Source organism: Lactuca sativa, chromosome 5 (genome assembly GCF_002870075.4).
Source record: "Lactuca sativa cultivar Salinas chromosome 5, Lsat_Salinas_v11, whole genome shotgun sequence".
Classification (NCBI taxonomy): domain Eukaryota; kingdom Viridiplantae; phylum Streptophyta; class Magnoliopsida; order Asterales; family Asteraceae; genus Lactuca; species Lactuca sativa.
In genome coordinates, this window is record NC_056627.2 from 210,400,803 (window position 1) to 210,410,904 (window position 10,102).

At 36.6% G+C, this 10,102-nt stretch overlaps 1 long non-coding RNA gene across 2 annotated transcripts; it reads right to left on the reverse strand.

Moving 5' to 3' along the window:
• Positions 1-368: 368 nt before the first annotated feature.
• Positions 369-2,879, reverse strand: LOC111914396 (uncharacterized). 2 transcript variants are annotated; one of them, XR_002857793.3, is made up of 3 exons: positions 2,564-2,879; positions 2,334-2,480; positions 369-2,197 (listed from the first exon to the last, which is right to left on the reverse strand). It is a non-coding gene; the product is annotated as an uncharacterized LOC111914396 (long non-coding RNA). The 2 variants fall into 2 exon arrangements; XR_002857792.3 differs by having other exon boundaries at positions 2,334-2,483.
• Positions 2,880-10,102: the final 7,223 nt, after the last annotated feature.

Here is a 10,102-nt window from a genome sequence, read left to right on the forward strand (position 1 = left end):
TATATATACTAGGTATGCCTAATGGCCGTGCTTAGCACGGCCCAAGAAGGGTAATGTGATTATTGCCTTGCTAATGTTGTCAACACTTCCTAAATGTAACATTATTTGATGGATGAAGGATAAAGTTAACAACATTGGTTTCATCATCTGCTACAATTTTATGATGCGACAAGTATTCACATATTCTTTTCTTTATTGATTTTTTTTTAAAAAAAAGGTAAAATCCATATATTATATATTTAAAGGCGTGATGTGATCATAGTACATGCAAACTAAAATCAAAACAACTCTATGATTAGGGCAACATATTTTTTTGTATTAAATGGGAGCATCACAAACTTTATCTATGAACCTTCTCTTTTTGAAAATAAGAGAAATTGAAAGTAAGATGCTATAATTTTGTGGTCTTTTTAAAAGTACATTAAGAAGAAAAATGATAGTATAATGATATGGCGTTTTCAAAGTACAATGCATTAATAAGATCAAGCTCTTCGCACTCCTGTTATTTACTTCACCGTTTAGTAGGATGTTCATATAAACGTTAAAAGTCGTCTCAAAGTAGGAAAATAGAAAATGGTTACTGCTGCAGCGAGTACATTGTTCTCCTTCAACTCTATGTGTATTCTTGACCTATAATGCCATATCACAAAGAGAAATAAGACATATATATTCAGATATTAATCAACGCCAAATTCAATGGTGTTTACCCTTAAAATATATATGATCATGTTATTACAATATGCTTGTCTATATTTGTGTTCATTTTCAATTGTTATCGGTTTAATCGCTACTGTCCCAAGTGTAAATATAAATAGACAAGTTTAAAATGACAAGAATGGTCACCAGAGTTGTCCATCTTCAAAAAGTGAATCTGGAACTATAGGAAGGATCAATGGTAGTTTTGTCATTTTTTATATCAAGGAATAGTTAAATAAATAAATATCTCGCATCTTTTTTGGCTGGAACAGGATGATATGATTTTTTGTGAAAAAAAAACATGTTGCAAGAAACCACAAAATCAAAATGAAAAAGGGCAGTAATATTTAATTAGATTAAAGCAAAGAGAAGTGTAGTTTACATACCTGTATTGCTTCTTTTCCATTTGTATCCATTTGTAATTGAGCATGAACTTTCCTATTATGGTAGCTTTCAGCTTTCAATTAACCACTTTCTCAAGCTACTTTAAAGTCTTATCACAATGACTCTATGCACTCAAATTTGAATTTTACCTTTATCAAATTCCACTACTAAAACTATTCAAAAGATTATTTCTACGGTTAAATAAAAAAGTGACACTTGAAACATATTTGGAAAAATATCTAATAGTCGAAAGGTTCTATGATTAGTTGTATAAACATATTCGTGAAAACAAGGTGGTAGAGACCATATATCCTCTGAATCAACTGAAATCATGGGAAAAAAGGGTATTAATGGCTTGCTACCATGGCTTATAAGGAGCCAGAGTTCACAATCACATTCGGTATGCCATGTTTCTATATATGACATCGATAAATTGAATATGCAACAATGTAGTGCTGTAAGATATGGTTGGCAACCGTGGTATATCTAAAAGAACAACCAAAGGTTTCACATCATAGGTATAATTCATCATTAGGAGAGATAATTTTAAAATGAAATACTAAGAATTGAATATGAGGTTAAAACTACATGGTTCAACATTATTGAAAAGAATGGTACAGAATAAAAATAATAACTAAATTGCCCCAAAAAGATAACGAAGAATAACTGTGGAGACCTTATCATTAGTCCATCATGATGATTCATCATGACCATCTTAAATTACCTGAAAAGCTCATACTGGTATCAAATCTTATTTAGGATGATTCATATTCTGGAAAGAAAAGGGATTGAAATTGGGGGAGCGATGGTATGGAAAATAAGAGCAAAATTGGGGGAAAATACATAAACCAAAAGTCCGTTCGTCTACAAAGAGATATCAAAATTGATAAGCTAACCTATTAAAAAAATGATACAATGATAAATACGTGAAGCGTACCTATGGAGAAAAGGTTTTGAAGAAACTTGGCGATGGTCATGGACTGAACGAAGGGTCGGATTTGATTTAGTTGGCCTGCAGCTAAATTGCAGTAAATTAAATTTCTCACTCACCAGCGCCTTGATATCCAACATCATTACCATGAAAACAAGAATCATTGTTATGGCCCTGTGCTAAAGACTTGCCCACAACAATCGGCATATCAAAATACAAAATTACATCAGATGAATCCCAAACAAAGTAAAGATTTGTAGAATAACATTTAACATCAAAGAAATAGAACTTATAAGCAGTCAACATAATAGAGAAACCTTACTTTGGGTTGTCGTGGCCGACAATTCAGCCGACATAGTAAAAGAAAAGAAATTGAAACAGATTGAGGCGGAGAAGATATTGACACGGGGCGATGATTGAAGCAAACATTTGAGAGAGATTGTAAATTTCATGTGATCGAGTCATTAACCTGCTACAAAGTGCAAACATTCGAATTCTTATATTGTGCTCCAATTCAATCAAAGAATGGGATAACAAAGAAGCAAAACGCACAAGTTCTAACTTTTTGCTGATTAAGTTTGGAAGAGTGGTTAAACGCTGGTGGCATAGGGAAGATAAACGGTGAGCATGCCTGGTGGCAGAGCCGGTGGTGGCGCCTAGGGTTTACATTGGTATGGTCGATAGAAGAGGCAGACGGTGGAATAGGAACCAGTGAAAGCAAATATTGAATACGATGGTACGAAATTAAACTTTTGAATTTATTATTGTTTCTCTGTTTCTCCTTCTTCTTCACCGGATGATGGAGAGAGAGAGAGATGAGATATGAGAACGAGGATGAAACATAAGAGGAAAGAAAGAGAAAAGAGGGGATGCGGTGATAGAGGATACGTGTTGTATATTGGGAATCCTAGTAGTTTGGGAAGACAAGAGTGTTTACGCGTGTTCTATACCAAAGGGGAAATGGAAACAAGTGTCTTCAAAAGCAATGACTCACCCCCCAAGCTTTGGAAAAAGCATCATGGTGAAACAGGCGATTGAACATCACAGAAAAATACCACTCTCATTTTCACGCGCTAAAGAAGAAGTGTAAGTGAAATGCACGCAGCCTTCTTAAGAAAAAAGGTTTTTTTATATAATAATGATATATATATATATATATATATATATATATATATATATATATATATATATATATATATATATATATATATATATATATATATATATATATATATATATATATATATATATATATATATATATATATAAGTTTTGTAAGGATACATTGTGCATTAGAACTTATATGTTGGTTAATAATAGCATACACCCGCATGAGTGCTCCATGTTAGGAAATTATTTACTTTTTCTGAATTTTAAATCATAGTTGATATGTTACCAAAAACAGATATTGAAAAAAGTGTAGAAAAAAAGATATATACGTTTGGTAATCCGTAATTATCGGATATTTAATTTTCATGATATATGTTTGGTTCAAATGACGCAAAACAATGTACATAATATCATTTGTTATTTAATTTTCGGATGTATGTGTTGATAAAGGGTTGAACATAGGCAACGTAGTACTAAGTCTAGAAGTTTAATATCTAGTATGTAACTATAGTACTCAAAAGGTTGACCATAAACATAAGCAAAGATCTAAATGTAATAAATAGAGTTACAATTTAAACAATACATACATATCTAATATGATTCAAAATGTTTCAAAATGTTTGAAAATGCAATAAATATACATAGTTGTTAATAGCAACCTACTTATTGTTCTGACAATTACAAAATATGTAATTTGTCTTGCCTGTAAAACCCACTAGAAATAAAGCATGTATCAAGGCTTGTCACGTGCCCTTTTTTTAATGAGAACTTTTTTATTTGCCTGATACAAATAAATGTAAATATTGTCGTAAGTTCAATGAACTGTAATATTATGTAAATGTAATAATATAAAACAAGTATAAGAATATTAGTATGAATAAGGAAGAAATACCTTGAATAACACAATACCCCGATAGTCGGGATGCAAATAATCATATCGGCACTCCTTAAGCAAATCTTAGGGGTCTACACGGGGTAATATATTATCACTTTGATGAAAATCTGCAATACTAAATTCCTCATATGCATCTTTATAATTTTTGGGAGGCGTCTTGAACACAATAGACATTTTTTGTGCAACTGATATGTCACGTAAAATACTTGTTCTTCTTTGTGAGGTCAATATGAAAGGATCAATCTTTTTACCTAAATTTTTTAGGTCAACCAATCTGTACCAGGATTTCCCTTCTTCATATCACTTCTATTCTTTACCCAATCACACCTGAAAATAGCAATATTTTTAACATGATAATCTAGTTGATGGGTTTTGAGCTTTCTAACACTTCCTAAGTGTACATGCAACCCTAATAAACCTTGGATCTATGTTTGTCTAAGATACATGCAAATAATTGTTTTTCCAAGGTTTATATCCTAACTAGCATGGCATGGGGAACTTGAGTCAAATAAAGCTAGTAGAAATACCTACCTTGTAGTTGTAGTTGATTCATTGGAGTTTTAGAGCCTAGCACCAATAGTGTGGATGCCTCAAATGGAAATCACAAATCACCACAAACTTGGAACTTTGAGAGAATAGTCACTACTATCTTGAAATCGGCCCTCACCTCAACAAGTGTCAACTCGTGTGATTTCAAGAACCAAAGCCTTCTTTATATAGTGATGCTGATTAGGGTTTCATCCATGTAAACCCTAATACCCATGTCTCTTCATTTCCATGAGATCCATGGGTTAAAGCTCCATGGAGTATCCATGGATTTTTCCATGCAAGCCTAGCCCATTCCAAATAAGCCATAGCCCACACTATATAAATATAGAAGCCCATATTTAATTAGTAATATCTTTGATCTCTAAATTAATCCTAGATTAATTATAGATCAATACTAATTAAATAATATGATCTTATATTAATATATTAGAACTTATAATATATTAATAAATCATAACTTGTACTATTCTCAACAGATTATCCATAAATTGTTCGGGTGAAGTGCAACCCAAATGGACCATGCCGGGCCGGGTCAAGTACATACCAAATATAGTTATGGACTTAGACACTATATCCAACAGTCTCCCACTTGGATAAGTCTAATAACTATAGTTGCAAGTATGACTTCAGGAACCGATCAGCAATCGTAGCTCTTTAAACTCTGTTGAACTAGAACACGCCATTTTAGATAAGTGATCATATAATCCTCTATTCTAGATATCAGCCGGACAAATACATGGAACATGGTCTTACTTAATGCCCAACATTTGTTTCCCGATTTCCGATTTGTTTGACATAGAACTTAACTGAACACATCAATTTAGTTCTGACCGGGCCTGGTACATAGGTCAAAACAAAATCATCGAGGGGCCTAGATATCATCTTCTAATCCAAGAAGGAACAGATAAACTTCGACTCATATGTTTGTTCTACCACTCATTGAATTATACACAAAGGCACGTTTGATAACATCGAGTTACCAATGCCTTTTCGTACAATCAATGCATAACCAACTCGTAAGTAACAAATCATATCTCTAGGTTTGAAGACTTATATGATATTACCGTCTCACGATCACTCGAGATAAAATTCCATGAAGTGATTCCAGTGAGCGTGGGTTGAGTCCAATGCTCAGAACTTATGAGCACTCATGATTGTTGTAGCCATGTCCAACACCTTAGACCTCTGCAACCAATCATGACAGTCTTGATTCATACCTACTTCCGACATATGACCGACTGTGGAGGTTTGAATAATATGATATACCAAACATAATTATTCTGGAAGTCAAAACATGCTAACGAAATATAGTAAACGATCGACAAGAGATAGCAACACTTTACTCATAAATAAAACACCTTTTATTCATCATCTAATGTCAATTACACTTTACAAATTTCATAATTTATCTAACTACTAAAACTTATATCATCCTTCAGCCCTATGCTCCGAGCATGCTGGAGATGCTTAACCCTAATCAGTCCCTTCGTGAGGGGATCTGCTGGGTTCTCATCCGATCATACCCTCTTTGCCACGAGGATTCCTTCTTCTATTCAATGTCTGATGAAGTGATATTTTCTGTCAATGTGCCTGGATCTCCCATGATCTCTTGGCTCCTTGGCTAAGGCAATCGCATTATTGTTGTCACCGAAAATCTCCATTGGCTCTTTTATAGCTAGTACAACTCCAAGGTCTCCGATGAAGTTCTTTAGCCATATAGCCTCCTTTGCGGCCTCGCTTGCTGCTATATACTCTGATTCACAAGTGGAATAAGCCATTGTCTCCTGCTTGGAACTCTTCCAAGTGATTGCTCCTCCGTTTAAGGTAAAGACCCAGTCCTACTGAGAGCGGAAATTATCCCTATCAGTCTGGAAGCTAGCATCATTATACCCTACAACTCTCAAGTCATCACTCCCACCGAGGGTAAGGACCCAGTCCTTAGTCCTTCGCAAGTACTTGAGGATATTCTTTACCGCGGTCCAGTGTGCCTTGCCAGGGTTCCCCTGATACCTGCTAACCATGCTCAAAGCAAAGGCTAGATCAGGTCGAGTACACGTCATAGCATACATGATCGATCCTACAGCTGAAGCATAAGGTAGTCGACTTATTTCTGCTATCTCAGCCTCAGTACTAGGGCTTTGTGTCTTACTCAATTTGGCATTACTCTGAATGGGTAACTCGCCTTTCTTGGAGTTATGCATGTTGAATCTTTTCAACACTTTGTCCACATAGGTGCTTTGACTAAGTCCAATTAGTCTTTTACTCCTGTTTCTCAAAATCCTTATCCCTAGGATATAGACAGCTTCACCAAGGTCCTTCATAGCGAAACACTTCCCAAGCCAGGACTTTACTTCCTGCAGGGTTGGGATGTCATTTCCTATGAGTAGTATGTCATCCACATACAGTACCAAAAAGCTGACTATGCTCCCACTAGCCTTGATATAGACACATGATTCATCTTCACTCCTTGAAAAGCCAAATTCCTTGAATTTCTCATCAAATCAAAGATTCCATCTGTGAGGTGCCTGTTTCAATCCATAAATGGATTTCTCGAGTTTACACACTCTATTGGAGTACTCTGTAGTGACAAAACCCTCTGGCTAAACCATGTAAACATCTTCAGCCAACTTTCCATTAAGAAAAGCGGTTTTGACATCCATTTGCCATATTTCATAGTCATGAAATGCAGCAATGGCTAACAGAACCCTAATAGACTTTATCTTGGCCACTGGTGAAAAGGTTTCATCATAATCAACTCCCGGAGTTTGAGAATAACCTTTTGCAACTAGTCGAGCCTTATAAGTTTGTACATTACCATCCATGTCGGTCTTCTTCTTGAAGATCCATTTGCACCCTACAGTCTTACGACCTGGTACATTCTCAACCAAGTTCCAAACTTGATTGTCATACATGGACTGTATCTCGCTATCCATAGCCTCTTTCCATTTAGCAGCCTCAGGGCTTGCCATGGCTTCCGTGTAGCTGTTAGGCTCATCCAGACCTACTAGTGTCTCATCACTAATAAGTGTCTCACCTTCCGCAGTAATATGGAAACCATAGTAATGCTCTGGTGCATTCCTAACTCTTGTGGAACACCTCAAAGGTACATATTCATCAATTGGCTCAACAGGAGTTTCCTCCTCAAGTTGAGGGCTAGCATTTGAAGTTCCTTCACCACTTGACTCTTGAATTTCTTTAAGATCAATTTGTCTCCCACTGTCTCATTGGCTTATAAACTCTCTCTCTCTCTCTCTCTCTCTCTCTCTCTCTCTCTCTCTCTCTCTCTCTCGAAAGACTCCTCTTCTTACTACAAAGACCACATTATCACTAGGTCTGTAGAAGAGGTAACCAAAGGATTTTTGTGGGTAGCCGATAAAAATACACCTCTCGCTTCGGTGTTCTAGCTTGTCATGAGTCTCGCGCCTCACAAAAGCCTCACAACCCCAAATCTTGATGTGATCTAGGTTGGGTACTTTACCAGTCCACATCTCGTGAGGAGTTTTGGCAACTTTCTTTGTAGGGACTAGATTAAGAATATGGGTGGCAGTCTCTAAGGCATACCCCAGAATGAGATTGGTAGCGAAGCTCGACTCATCATGGAACGAACCATATCCAACAAGGTTCGATTACGCCTCTCAGCTACACCATTCAACTGTGGTGTCCTAGGAGGTGTCAATTGTGAGACAATCCCACATTCCCTAAGATAGTCGAGGAACTCTGAACTAAGATACTCACCACCTCGATCGGATCAAAGCATCTTAATGTTCCTGCCCAATTGATTCTCGACTTCCTGTTTAAATTCCTTAAACCTTTCGAAAGTCTCTGACTTATGCTTGATCAAGTAGACATATCCATATCTACTGTAATCATCAGTAAAAGTCAAATAATAACGATTAGCATCCCTTGTGGCATGTTTGAATGGTCCACACACATCCGTGTGTACAAGGTCCAACAAACCTTCACCCCTCTCACAAGAACCTATGAAGGGTGAGTTTGTCATATTCCCAAGTAAGCATGATTCGCAACTATCATCTGACTTTAGGTCAAATGACTCCAAGACTCCATCCTTTTGGAGTTGGCCTATGCGTTTCTTGCTTATATGTCCAAGACGGAAATGCCATAATGATGCTTTATCCAAGTTATTATTATTAACAAAATCAATACACAATACATTATTTCCTAAGTTATCAACCACAGATACTGTTTCATACACGCCATCACAAGGTAATGCTTTAAAATAAAGAACATTATTAAAGAAAGCATTAATCGAACCAACTTCATTATCAAATGAAAAGGTGAAACCTTGTTTATACAATGCATGAAAGGAAATAATATTTCTTGCCATTTCTGGCGAATAACAACACTTATTCAAATCTAAACTAAACCCACTACTTAGCGATAAAGTATAAACTCCAATCTTAGTGACAGGTGAAGCTTTCATGTTTCCCATGATCAAGTTTATTCTTCCTTGCTCCACATTCTCACTTCTTCTTAGTCCCTGTAAATCAGAACAAATATGAATACCACAACCGGTATCAAGGACCCAAGAATTAGAATAAGGTGAGTTATTAGATAAGATAGTGTAAATACCTGCATGGTTGGGTTTAACTTTCCCATCCTTCACATCTTGCTGGTACTTTGGGCAGTTCCGCTTCCAATGTGCCTTTTCATGGCAATAGAAGCATTCAGCCTCTTTTGGGTCAGAAGAAGGAGTGATGAAACCTTTCTTGGTTCCACTTGAAGAAGAGCCATCAAGGGTCCTAACTTTGGTACCCTTCGAAGAATTGTTTCTCTTCTTCCCTCGTCCTTTCCCGGTTGCCAAGACAGGGGCGGAGTTGGTAGGAGTAGGAGTAACAATCGCCTTACCCTTAAGACCACTTTCCGCGGTCTTTAAGAGTCCTTGAAGTTTGCTGAGTGTGACCTCTTCCTTGTTCATGTGGTATGTCATGCGGAATTGATCATAACATGAAGGTAAGGAGTGAAAAATGATATCTATTGCAAGCTCCTCAGGGAAGTTCACATTTAGCTTCAGCAAACGGTCCACAAATCTTTGCATTTTTTGCATGTTGCCCGTGATGGGTTCACCATCCTTCATGCGATTTGTTATCATGGAAGAGCTGATTTCATACCTCTCTTGATGAGCACTTTGATGGTATCTTTCCATCAAGTCTTGGTGCATCTCATAGGGGTAGAAATCTTCATAGGATTTTTGGAGATCGGTTGTCATAGTGGCCATCATGATGCATGCCACTTTGGTGGCATCCCTTTCATGTGCCCTAAACTCAGCGATCTCTTGAGGAGTAGCAACTGTCTCATCAATCTCCTTAAGCTCCTTATCGAGGACATATTCCTTGTCCTCGTAGCGAGTAATCATTCTGATGTTTCTAATCCATTCATTAAAGTTGGATCCATCAAGAGTGACTTTCCCACACAAGTTCATAAGAGAAAAGGAGCCATTAGGATTAGAGCCAGAAGCAGCGTTGTTTGCAGACATCTAGTAAGAGAAGAAAGAAGGATTAGTTTAGATATAGAGATAG